Source organism: Phallusia mammillata, chromosome 2 (assembly GCF_965637545.1).
Source record: "Phallusia mammillata chromosome 2, kaPhaMamm4.hap1.1, whole genome shotgun sequence".
Lineage (NCBI taxonomy): Eukaryota > Metazoa > Chordata > Ascidiacea > Phlebobranchia > Ascidiidae > Phallusia > Phallusia mammillata.
In genome coordinates, this window is record NC_137253.1 from 2865964 (window position 1) to 2879007 (window position 13044).

Genomic DNA, 13044 nt, shown 5'->3' on the forward strand with positions numbered 1-13044 from the left:
AAACGCCTAATTTAAGTTGCTATACAACAAAATTATCTAAAATAACACCTACACTATATTATTTTTGTTGCATTGCAGATGCACACAACATATCGTTTTACATTTGATTCGCACAAATCAACTTTTTTGCCGACATATACTGTTTAATGAAAGATCGATATTTTTCAAAACTAGCAAACAAAAATACCTCTACAGACGTTGAAAGCGTAACTTTGTTTATGTTACTATAAACAGAATCTCGTCGATAAAGATAATTTTGACAACTGTGTGCAAGGCTTCACAACCACCGGATATTTAAAACTCTTTTAGCCACAAAAATGTGCATTTAACAGTACAACCTAGACATGAAATTGTCGGCGCGCATGAAAATTTGGGTCCATCTTTGTGCTGAAAAACCGTGTTTCTAAAATATTCACGACAAGTTAAGAATTAGTTATTACCTAAATGAATGCCAACAACAATGTTACTACTTAGTGCCGCGTAAACTCCACCCTTAGTTCTGGGGAAAAACTAAAACAGTTTGACAAAAATGCGTCCGCAAAATGTTAATTACACTTTCGTAATTTAGGTAAATGTAAAAACTTTGAAACTATTACAATTTCTTTCTAACCGAAGTATTAAAATATATTTATTCACTACATTGCTACTCATCCAATAGCCTGAACTGAACTAGAACCTGCGAACTGTGTACAGTCAAAATTCTTTGGGAGTTTGATAATGTCTTAAAGATGACGGGTAGAATGAAAATAAACGAAAAGAGATTTTAACCAAACAAAACCCGAACCCACGAACATAGATTTATTAAAACCTGAGCCGAACCCGAACCCCTAAAAACAAACGGAACCCGAACCGAACCTGAACCCATATGATAAGCGGTGCGACTCTCTGGTTTCTTTCTCTCTGGAAGAATGTTTTCACAAATTATGTCCGGATTCAGATTTTACGTGAAATTTTCGGACATGCCTGGGAAACTGCGGACGTTTTGTAACCCTATGTTTGTGCAACTTTAATAAAAAACCCTATGTTTGTGCAACGGTTTTTATTGTTACGTCGCGCATGCGTAAGTTGCAGAGAAATTTTCAGGACATGTCCAAAAAAGGTTGTTTTCAAGGCGTGTTTCTAGTTTTTGTGTGTGTCACAGCTGTGATAATAAGAAAGTCGTGTAGATGGTGGTGTGAACTGGAATATGGTTAAATTCTGAACACTTACGTTCCTTGGTATACTGTGCATTATGGTCAGGATTTTGTCTTTTACTACTGTGTCTGTTGTTTGGCAGTCATCTTGATGCTGTGCATTGTTGTCTTGGGCATAGCCGTCCTGAATAAGCTTTCGGTATGTATCTGATTGCGGCTATGTGACAAGCGATTGTCTGTTAAGTACACATTTGCGGTACTGCAAGTGTTTCTGCACGTTCTATGACGTAAAATGATATTTGATACACGAATTTGATTTGGTCACAGCTTTGTAACTAAGCGAGATACCCCTTTGGACCATTTTGCTAAGTTTATAAAGCGACTTGTGTGTGTGAAGTGTGAAGCCGTTTACACGCAAAGAGGTTGATGTTCTGCCTTCGTATTTGTCAAATTGAAAGCATTTTTTTCATAGAATCTGAACGCACCTATTTCCAATGGCCAACCTGCTTTTGTTTGTTCTCATGGACGCATTAACGTATTGCTTGTTCATTAATCCCTCGCAGCTAGACTATTCTGCAACTGAATAAACTATTGTATACATGACTTTAGTGAAGGGTTCCAGAAATTGACTTGTAGCAGCATATTTGTTTCTTCTCTTCAGGGCCCTGTTTGCACACAATTGTGCAATCTTGGGGAAATGTGTTGCAACAATTGCAAGTGCTGGTTTAACTCTAAATGGAACTTTTTATGTTCTGTGCAACGTCTTTAGAAGCGAAATTTTATAAACTTCACCTGTAAAAAGTGTAGTTTATTGCGATTCTTTGTACTCCTTTGTCATAAATGTCCAATTTTGGTCCTGCTTTACGTTTTTCTTTCATTGGAATTTGTAAATTCAGCTGCGTTCTTGGTTAAGCTTCGAACAGAATTGTTTTAGCATGTATCTGATAAAGTTCCAGACGGCAATCCTGCGTTTGCCGGGCAATAACAACTTGGTCGGTTTTCGGTTGTAGTAAAAAATTAAACATGCGCGTTGTTATATTTAGATTGGTTAATCGAATAATATTGTGTTCTTTACATTACATGGTGCCCTGTTTTTGTTGTTTGTGGAGCGGGGAGAAATGGTGCAATCAGGTACCAAGGCACGTTAAGACCTGCCACAAATATAAGTATAAAACCGCATCAATTCGGTTATTGAAAAAGTGTATTTGAAACAAACGCAATGCAATCCGTCAAAGCTGTTTTTGGCGAATTGAACCTAAACCGTAAACGACAAGGTTATTATGTTATCGTTGTTGTTTTTTTGTTTTTATCAATTGTAAGTGGACAAACGTGTAACGAAAGAGTATTGACTGATCATCAACTGAAAGCGTAAATTTTTGTACAAAAAAATTACATGATTTGCTTTTATAATCACCTATCAAATTTCAAGGCATTCACCTTAAAAATATGGCACAAACAGAATTTTGACCACCTAAATTAAATGACCCAAAACGTTTTGATTTTCCGGAAAAGTCATTTTGCTGAGTTAGTTTTTCACTCTCAGGCATAAAACTTATTATAACATTTTTTTGACTTAGATAATTTTCTTATGGCCATGGCGCGTGACATATCGCTTGACGCATTTGTAGACTGTTTTTCAAGTAATTACCGGGCAAACGATCGCTTCGTGCAACAACTATTTCAAAAACTGCTTTAATTGTGCTTACCTATGTGTGTGTATGACTTGTGTGTGTGAGAGAAATAAAAAAGATCGAAACGAAAAAACAATCTCTGTCGGGATTACGCATTCGAAACGCCGCGCGCGAGCCCGCGACGCGCACGAGACGCGCCGCTCATCCGATACGCAATCGAGCGCGAGGCGCGTTCGCTCATCCAGCGATTTACCACAGCTGGTAGACGACGCGTTTTTAACTCAGCCATAGAAACTCCAAATGTTATAATAAGTTTTCTCGGGGCGCTGTGCTGGTCACAAAGTGACCTGCGCGCAAGTCTTTAAAAACGACACTTCCTTTGGAATTCCACGTAAAACGAACAATACCTGTATAAATCCGGTGAAACACGACAGCTGACACTAGAAACGCAGAGTAAAATGTCTATGACGCAACTATTGGCGGTTTACTAACTCGGTTGTTTTTTATGAAAGTCATGACCCACTTTCTTGCAACCAACAAACAAACAAACAAATACATCTATTTGACTACGTCAAAAACGTGCGCAATTCCTTTGAAATTCCAGTACTTTAAAAACTTGCGCAAGTCTTACTTCCTTTGAAATTCCAGGTAATAAACAGGTCTTGCGCAAGTCTTACACATCCTTTGAAATACCACGAAACACCTGCAACGTCACCTGAAACTTTCACAAAGGTAAATTCGGGGAAGTCCGGATCTTCAAGACGTCTTCAAGATGGGGAAGTCGGAAACCAAGACGTGTAGCCAAGACTTCCTGCGGAAGTCTTAAGACGTCTTCAAGGTCAAGGTCAAGGTAACCGGATGTCTTGCACGGAACTGGAGAATCTTTGGACCATCTTCCTACTACTAACATAACAGTGTAGGCAAAGTCAAATACACAATGATTTTGATTTTGTACGCAACAATGCCTAATTTTAGTAATAAACTAAAGACTATCAACGTTTAATGGGACAACTCTTTGGTACAAAAATAAGTTTTAACACACACATTCCGTCCGGCCGTTGAAAATAAAATACCAGTCGCAGGCCGCTCAAAAGTTGCTGGCGGGCCGGATGCGGCCCGCGGGCCGTAGGTTGCCCACCCCTGCTTTAGTCACAAGCATATTTTAACACTTTATAATTTTTATTTTAACAATGGTATAAACTATAAGGTACAACAAACAAGAAAAATTAGGTAAATGTGTGGTACACTTTTAAACACAGATACACTGGTCTGTTTGCAGATATTTTATTATGCTTTTGTGTGTCAGTTTATACACAACCCCAATGCACACAACTTCTACTTACAACTTAGTTTTATGTCATTCTGTGTCAATTACTTTTAATTTCTGTATAATTTCTGACAGTCAACCATTTTCACCTTTTTTCTTAAGGTGGTTGTAACCACTGATTTTAGAAACCTCCAGTTTAGATCATCTTCAGTATAACTCTATTTCAAAAATATATTTCAGACAAGGTTACTGTGGCGAAAAAAAAACGCACACATATAATAAGTAAACTTTTAAAATGTTTGTATGCACTACAGTATGACGTCACAACCATACAGTAAATACTTGTGACATCATAACACAATTACTAATCAGGGGCGGCATTACGAACACATCTCGCTAAGTTTAGCGAGCTCGGTATTGACGCACGACCTCGTTAAGTTGAGATTTGGTATTACGAAGCCCCGTCTCGCCAACCGGACCTCGCTAACTAACCAGGACCTCAGACCACTCGCTAACCCCAAATTGTTGTTTACAAAGTCACAGAGTCACGTCGGAAATCAATTGTGGCTACGTATTATGCTGGTAAAAGTTTGTACAAACGAAAAGTTTGTACAAAGAAAAATCGTAAATGTCGGTTTTGATTTAATTTTGAAATGGCGTTTGCGAAGAAAAACTGTATTGGATTGATGCCATCAATTCATGAGGATTTACACATTTTCCAGTTAAAATAAGTTGCAAAAATTCCGGTAAAAAGTATGACAGAACAAGTCCTTATTTAATACTTCCGTGTGCGCAATACAGTTTAAGAAATCTAATTTGGGCAAACACAACATTTAAGCCATTGTACCAACCATCTTTGTGGACTGATCACAGTAGTTATTTTGTGTTAAATTTATAACATTGTCATGTATTTTTTATTTTTTAAAATACTTGTCCGTTTTGTAATGTGTCTCAAATCTCTACCTGCAAACACTGCCATTAAGGAACCTCCAAAATCAATGTAATGATCTACATGACAATAATGCCAGATACTGAAGTGATTCCATTTTAATAAAATGATTATCGAAACAGCATGTACTTGTGTTTATTAGAAACAAAAAGTGACAGTGTAGCATTACATGAATAAAATTGAAATGAAAGAATCGAGAAAACAAATGAAACACAAAAACTTTGAACAAATTGACAATTGAGTTGTTCTAAATTACCATGTGAGGTGGGTAATAGAAACAAAATAGTAATGCGCATAATACAAACACCATGTACAGTATTAACACTGAATAAAAATGTATTTGTTAAGTGCCTCAGACTGATTGTACTTTTTTCAGCTTTACAGCCGTCAAATTTGACCTGTAATTTTGGTCACAATGCTCCAATTTGGACTTATTTTGTGTGTGTCCAGCAAGCCTCTTTCTGCATCATGGTTTTGGTCTGTCTCTTTGTAATGAGGACACTGGTTCTTCTTTTGTTTTAAATCTGTAATTGAAAAATGAATATGTAATATTGGGATGGTTACTTGAAGATGCAAACCATAAAACCTTATAAACGAGTTGTACAAAACATGTGTTTAGGTATAACAAAATTGTCATTGTTTCAAACATAAATGAAAATCACCCTAATGTCACCAGTTAGAAATTGTAAATCATTTTATAAAGTGCAAACTTACGTTAATCACAGATCTTACCGTATTGTTATGAAGCTCCAACGTTTTCTTTTTATAAAAGATATACCAAAAGATGTTTTGCACCTTTTCTAAGATATGAAACTTCCATTTCAACTGTTGTCCACGTTTCAATAAATTCTTGCAATTGTTTCTTGATGTTCTTATGCTACTTTATCAAATAAACAAATTCCAAATTGTCCGTAAATTAGGAAATCCAAACATTTTGAGGTTATATTTGCAAATTTACATTAAAAACAGCATAAATGACAGGCGAAAATTGTTTGTCGCAAGGTGTCGCATAGCGCGGCGTGACGATTTTGCTGAGTCAGACGTCTTTTTTCTCATATGCACTCTTGGTAACTGCTTCTTGTTGGGACGATGGGTAGCGAAAGCCGTCAAATGGGTTATTTGCCCTTTTCATGTATGAACGTGGCAAGATTATGTTTTATGCATGGGGTGAACTTTTATAAACCGCAAAGTTGCTAATGTTGCCATGGCAATCACCCCTGCATGTCGCGTACTTTAAGTTGAAAAGAAACAAACCCAAATCCACAATTTCATCAAACTTAAATTTAACTAGAACATAATGTGTCAAAACATCCGCTATGAGTGGTTTACCGAGGTTGAATTTTGTCGCTGATGCCAAATTAACTTACAAAATTGATTTGCTTTTTCAAATCAAGATGATATTAATTTTATTTTAAAGTGAATGATTACTAACACCAAGAGATTTTGTTCCAACTACCTTTTTACCATGTGAAAAATGTTGAGGTGTTGGTTGTCGCTACACAAATATTGACTTTTCAGCAAACTGGCAGCGGACGCTTACGGCCTAAGCCGCTTATATCGCATTGCCTATATTACGACAAGAGCGTTTTTGCTCGTCCTGGTATGTAAAACTAGCGACTGTTTGGTTGTAAAAGTGCGGTCTATAATATTAGCGTTTTGTGTTTACAATAAAAGGAACATGGTTAAAGCATAATTTCAATTCCGCCTCTATAAAAAACGAATAATTGTTGAATACAAATTGTTTACGAACAAAACGTACCCCACCCTTGCATTGGTCAACAATAGCTGAAGATTCAATGCAATGTTATCGGCATACAAACGGTTTAATACATCTCATACCTTTTTCTTCCCCTTGGATGGGAGTTTGTTCTGCCTCATGTGCGCCCTCTGTTGGATCGGTTGATCGTTCCTCGGTGTTGTTTGATATAGAAGGCACTAAAATGTAAAGTGGTTTCACAATTCGACTTTAATTTAACCCTCGGTCTAGTTTAGTTTTCGTAGTAACGCGACAATGACGCAAAAACATTTCGTACAAACTGTACAGTTACCAAGTATAAATGTGTCAGTAGCCGCTAGACTGAAATTTAATCACGGGCCGGCCTTTAAAAAACTACACATATTTAGCAATAGAAACGTAAAAATTAGTTTATCATTCGCGGATGCATGGGCAAAATGTTTTAAAGCATTTAATCTGAAAAAGTATACGGCCCGGTAACGAGCTCCCAGCGGACCGGCACTGGGCCGCAGAAAGGCTGTTGCCGACCGCTGGTTTATACTGTAGTACGCTTTTTGTGGTACCTAATGTAAGGCCGATCTAAAATTGCAACTCAACTGACAAAACTGTTTAGCCCTGGTGGTTTGGGCGAAACTCGTGTTTTGGACAGTTATTCAAAATTGATAATTGTGCTAGCCAGGTCGAGAAAATGGCCCTATTTCTTTGTCTATCTGTTCAAACAGCGTTTAGGTCAGTGGTTCCCAACTTGGGATTCGCGGAATCCAAGCGGTCCGTAAGATGGTGTCAGGGAGTCTAAGGAGGAAAATATGTTTAGTATTTAAACATTAAACAGCAGAAAAATAACACATGGACAATATACTTTATAGAATAAGCGGTAGGTCTTGTTATATGTACAAGAAAATTTATTCATTTATTGTGTTGACCGTTACAATACTGAAACTTCATGGAAAGGACTGTAAACATGAATTAAAATGCTTTTAAAGCGTAATAACGTACAATGCAAGAAACGTGAAATATAAAAGACCTGCGCTATATTGCGTTGAGAGTCTGCAGAGTTGAGAGTCCGCAGAGGGGCCCGTGACTACAAAATAGTTGATATAACCACAGGTTTAGATGGTGCGCAGCAACAGAAAATGTTGCAAGGTGGTACGCGATCCGTAAAAGTTTGAGAACCACAGCTCTAGACAAATATTGACTTTTAAACAAACTGGCAGCGGACGCATGCGGCTTGATTCTTTTTGACTGCTTTATAACAACGACTTGAATTTGTTTGTTTTTTTAATGATAGGCAGTTTAGTAATATGCAATATGATGCAGTATTTTCGCTAAACAGTTAAAGTATAATTTCCATCTTTGGCTGAACAGATACAATTCGTCGTTTTGTGATATCAGAACTGGCTGAAGTTTTAGTATAGAAAACGAAAAATTGCAAGCATTAGCATGGTAATGCGCGTGTATGTCAACATACAATCTCCAATCACTTTGGAATTGTGATTTAGTGTGAATTTGTGTTTGATTTACCTGCAGGTTGCTGTTGTGGTGTTATGCTGTTGAAACGAGCGACTAACTTTCGTGGTAGATCGTCCCTCGGCACTAGGTCTGATGGGATCTAAACAATATTAAAATTCAACATAATTTTTGAACAATGTGTGAAGAACTTTCAACAATGCTACTTTCATCATGTTACACGATTAACATAAGATTCAACCAGTCAACTTATTTTATACCTAGTTGCTGCGGTCTGCTGCTGTTGGAAATGTTCCTTTGTTGAGAAAATGACTGTACATGCTCTTTTGCGCCCTCTGTTAGTTCGGTTGATTGTTCCACTGTGTCACCTGATGTGGAGGGAACTAAAATATTGATTGTTTATTAATAGACACATTTATACTGTATTGCTTTTATTAAAAAAAAGATTATAATACACAAATGTAATTTGCTAATAAAGTGCCCTGTTGCCGATTGATTTTGTTTACGATACCAGTGGCCGCTAAACAAATATCGACTTTCCATCTAATTAATGTGCGTTAGACTCTAGAAATTTAGCCGCTGCAAGTACAATTAAGCATTGGCTGCATGCGAAACAGCAAAAAAAGTTAATGTGTGTTTCGAAATCTTTTACCTATTGTATTAAGGAGCTTTAAAATGTTTTCATTTTGACCAGTTTTCGAAAGATAAAGTTTATTACAAAACAATCGCAATGCATCTGTTTGCTTTATTATTACAACTACAAGCTCCAATGTGTCAGTGTATCTCACACCTGGCTGTTTCTTTCTGTTGGAGGTGGGGATTTCTGCTGGAGGCCCTTGTTGAGGTGACGGATGTTCTTGTGCGCCCTCTGCTGGTTTGCTTGACCGATCTTCGGTGCCACCTGGTGTGGAGGGCACTGAAAATACAAATATTGAATGAGTAATATCATCAGGTGATTCTGGACGATTTCTGTTATCACAAAAACTACTGAGTCTGGTGTGGAAGTGACTGCTTTAATTAAAACAGACGGACACAAAACAATCAATAAAGCGTTTAATGATGACAGGATAAGGATAACCACAAGTTACTTCATCAAATATCTTATATCATGGTTCGTTTTTAGAAACATTTTGTTAATAAAAAACTAAACTTATTATTTGCTTGTTTGTTATTTTACCATGAAAACTTCTGGACTTCGCTGAAAAATACTGAAGAGAAACGCGTCGTCCTTCGCTGACTTGCGGTTGCTCGTCTAAATCCATTTGATTCAAAGTCGTCAAAACTTGCGAAAGTAGCTTGGTGGTTTTCTGTTTGTCCAAATACGTTTTCAATTCTTTTTTTATCTCAGTCATTGTGGGACGTTTTGTTGGATCTTGATCCCAGCATCGCTTCATCAGTAGTTGGAGTTGCTCTGCGATTTCTCTGTCTTCACCGATCAAAGTTTGTATCCAATCCTGTATTTCCTGACAGTCCGGTCTTTTTCCTCTCTTGATTAATTCCAATAACTCCCTTCGCTCTTCTTCTGCCAGACGTGGATAAGGTGCTTTACGAGCCAAGACCCAATACAATAACATACTGAAAGCGTACACGTCATGCTGCTTCCTTGGCTTCATGGTGGGGTCCTTTAGTTTTTCTGGCGCGGTGTAGTAGGGAGTGAATTGGGGTCTTTCTTTCTTGGTTCGTGCCAAAGGATTCACATTTGCCAGAATACTATAAGTTGCAAGTTCGGCAGCCCCAAAATCAGCCAATCTACAGCTTAGCTCTTTGGTAAGCAAAACGCTTCCAGGTTTTAGGTCCTGATGAATTAAACGTTTGTCGGGCAAATTGTGACAGAAAGCCATTGCTGATGCTACTTCGTATAAAATGCGAAGGCGCACAGCAAAGCCCAGTTCTTTGGATGTATCCATTAATAGCGTTTCTAAATCTCCACCTTCACAGTATTCCTTTACAATTCCCATTGAGAAAGACCATTGAACGTAGCCGAAAATTCGAACGACATTTTCATGGTCTGCTTTCAGTAAGTGTTCCATTTCTTCCTTAATCCTGAAAAATATGACAAATCTTACATTTTCGCTGCCAGTGACTTTTTTTGCGTTCCACCAGGCATCTCAAATACTTTAATGGCAACATGTTGCTTTAACCCATTGTGATAGCCAAATAGAACGTCTCCGAATCCTCCTGAACCGGCCACAAAGTCATCAAGGTTGCACGTGATGTCACCACAGTCCATTTTTTGCAACTGTGGCACAAAAAGTTTCAATTTCTAGCAAAGACATATAATAGCCACATTTTGCGATTAATCATTCAGTCGTTTAACAATAGTTTTTCGGAACATTTTGAAATGTCCATGAAAAAACAACTAAACCTAAATTTTAAGTTTTACTTACTTTGTTTGTTAAAGCCATTGTAAAATCGATTGTAGTTTTTTGCACAAAATTTCGCCTGACAAAATGTTCCTGCTACCGAGTAAACTGACTGGTACCAGCTAAAGTTAGTCAAATATTAACTTTCCATTAAGCTGATTGCGGATGATTGCGGCCCTAATTATCAAACGTTTTCTAGTTCAAACTAGTTACAAACTAGTCGTTTTTCGGCATTATGTTTGAGTAAAATGTTTCAAATTACTCATTGTGTCTTGTGCCACCACAACTAATTTAGGTTTCAAGTTTCCAAGCTTAAAATTTGTGGAAAAACATGGCGTTTGGGCATCGTAGATTGTAACTTTCTTTCCAAGCCACACTAACAAATCGGCAACTTGTGGTTTTCGCCTCGAACAATAACGAATATTCCGCAAACAACAACTAAGAAGGATTGTACAAACTTTTTGTATTGTTTCATTTTATTTCTACATGTAACTAAAGTGAAAGATTAAAAATCCACGTATGGATTGTTATTACGCTTGCAACAACGAAATCTTTCAACCATAACATATCTGTTGCGCAACGCTAATTAAACAATTCGGTTCGCACAAAGCAGTTCGCAAGTCCAATTATTGTTCGAGTTGCTCAGACGGTCACGTGGGAAGTGACGTCATCAGTTGATGTTCGACGGCCATACTCTTAGCACAAAGCTAACTTAGGTCTCAAGGTATTGTAAACACAATGACTAACTAGAAAGGTGGATTTCCTCTAGTTTGCAAACTTGTATATTCTGCTTCTTATTTAATTTACCACATAAACTACTTGCTGTACTTATATCCGATAGGCATGTATGTTACTTGAATGCATTTAGACTAGATCCTTATCTTTAATCGTAACTGACAATTTAAGCAACCACTGCGTAAGGAAACTACAATAACCGAAATCGAGCTTGATGTCTAAAAATTAAAGTAACGAAGGTTTTCCAAAACGTTTAGCCAAGGACTTTTCCTAATTAGTATTTAGGTAATATAAAATAACGATAAACATAACGAATCACCAGACAGTGCTGCACAGGCGATTTGGTGCGGTATAATACACAGTTTCGAAGTTTCCGTCAAATACCATATTTTGATAGGTGCACTGAATTAAAAATCAAAAATTCATGTTAAACTGAGTTTTCAATTACAATGTTTATATTGATAAATAACATATCTGACACATAACATGCAATTGAATAATTTATCTTCCGATCGACCATCGTGGAAAACAAAAGTAAAAGAGGGTGTAAAAATTAAACTTTAACAAACACAAACATCCCACCAACACCACCAACATCAAATGCTACCATGGCGAATAAAATTAGTTTGCAGCAGATTCACAAGTTGGGCGCTAAAAATTTAATCATAAACCAACAGGAAATGTTGCTGATACAAAAATGTTTAGCACCAACCTTTCGATTCTGCTGCAAACGAATTTTATTCCCCATGGATGCAGAGCCACCAGCATTTGCGGTTTTAGCCAGTTTTGAGGCGTGATTGGGAGTAGTGTAAGCATGGGGCGTATCAAAAAGTGACCCGTGTTGAATGGAATCCCAGACAGACATCACTGTAGCAAGCAACAATTGTTAAACACTGCCATAAATCCACGGACCTTGCCGATACCATCAGACAAATATTATGAGAACAAACAGTTGGTGTACTCATGTGTTGTCACGTGAGCAGTTGGTCAGGTTGTTCATAAGTATTTTGGTGTTAAAATTTCCCATTTTTTGTCATTTTTTCTGCAAAAGCTCCGCAGCAATTCATAAAAGAATAACAACCGACAAATTTTGAATGATCGAATCGCATTGATCATCTAATTAGCAATTCCTCTCTCAACAGTCCAAATTAATCGTTCACACACTAGTTTTTGAGGGCTGTTTGAAGCTTTGTGTTTGTAGTTGCGACTCACCTAAAATTTGTTAAATAGTAAAATAAAATCCAGTTCTTTTTTCATGCTTGTTGGTAAAAATGCCGAAGTTGTCATGTTCGCTTGGAACAGTCGCAACTCTATGAAGCGACCTGTTTCGCAATCAGACACCGCAACTAATGTATAAAATGAGAACTATAATAACATGTTATAAAATTCCAAGCATATTTTAGAGTAAGTCACGTTCCTTTATCAGGCTCCGCCACATAATGTATCGCAAGCATATATGAGGCAGGGTTTCTGATATCGTAGGGCGTGTACGTCGAAAACCAAAGTTTGCCGACTGAATTAATTAGTGCAAACATAAAGCAGCCAAATAAAGATGTGGAGGCATAAATAAGCTTTCAGTCGAGTCTCTCCACGTCACTTTGCAACAATAAAGCTGGTGGGTTGGGGTAGAACGCCACTGAGGCGTGGCGGGTAACTCACGTAGGGGCTAAGTATCGTCTTACAACGATTAAAACGCGGCTGGTTAAATGGCGCAAGTGTTTGTATCAATCTGAGTGATTCTGATGTTAGTGTTTGCTGCGTGCT

At 37.5% G+C, this 13044-nt stretch overlaps 2 long non-coding RNA genes and 1 pseudogene across 2 annotated transcripts in view; 1 reads left to right on the top strand and 2 right to left on the bottom strand.

The window, feature by feature from the left end:
* The window catches only part of LOC145214579 (uncharacterized), a 77144-nt gene that overhangs the window by 53105 nt on the left and 10995 nt on the right, over positions 1 to 13044 (top strand). The window lies entirely within an intron of this gene.
* On the bottom strand, positions 5100 to 5823 carry LOC145214017 (uncharacterized). The gene is made up of 2 exons (XR_013856951.1): positions 5713 to 5823; positions 5100 to 5504 (listed from the first exon to the last, which is right to left on the bottom strand). It is a non-coding gene; the product is annotated as an uncharacterized LOC145214017 (long non-coding RNA).
* Positions 6676 to 12145, bottom strand: LOC145212066 (uncharacterized; annotated as a pseudogene).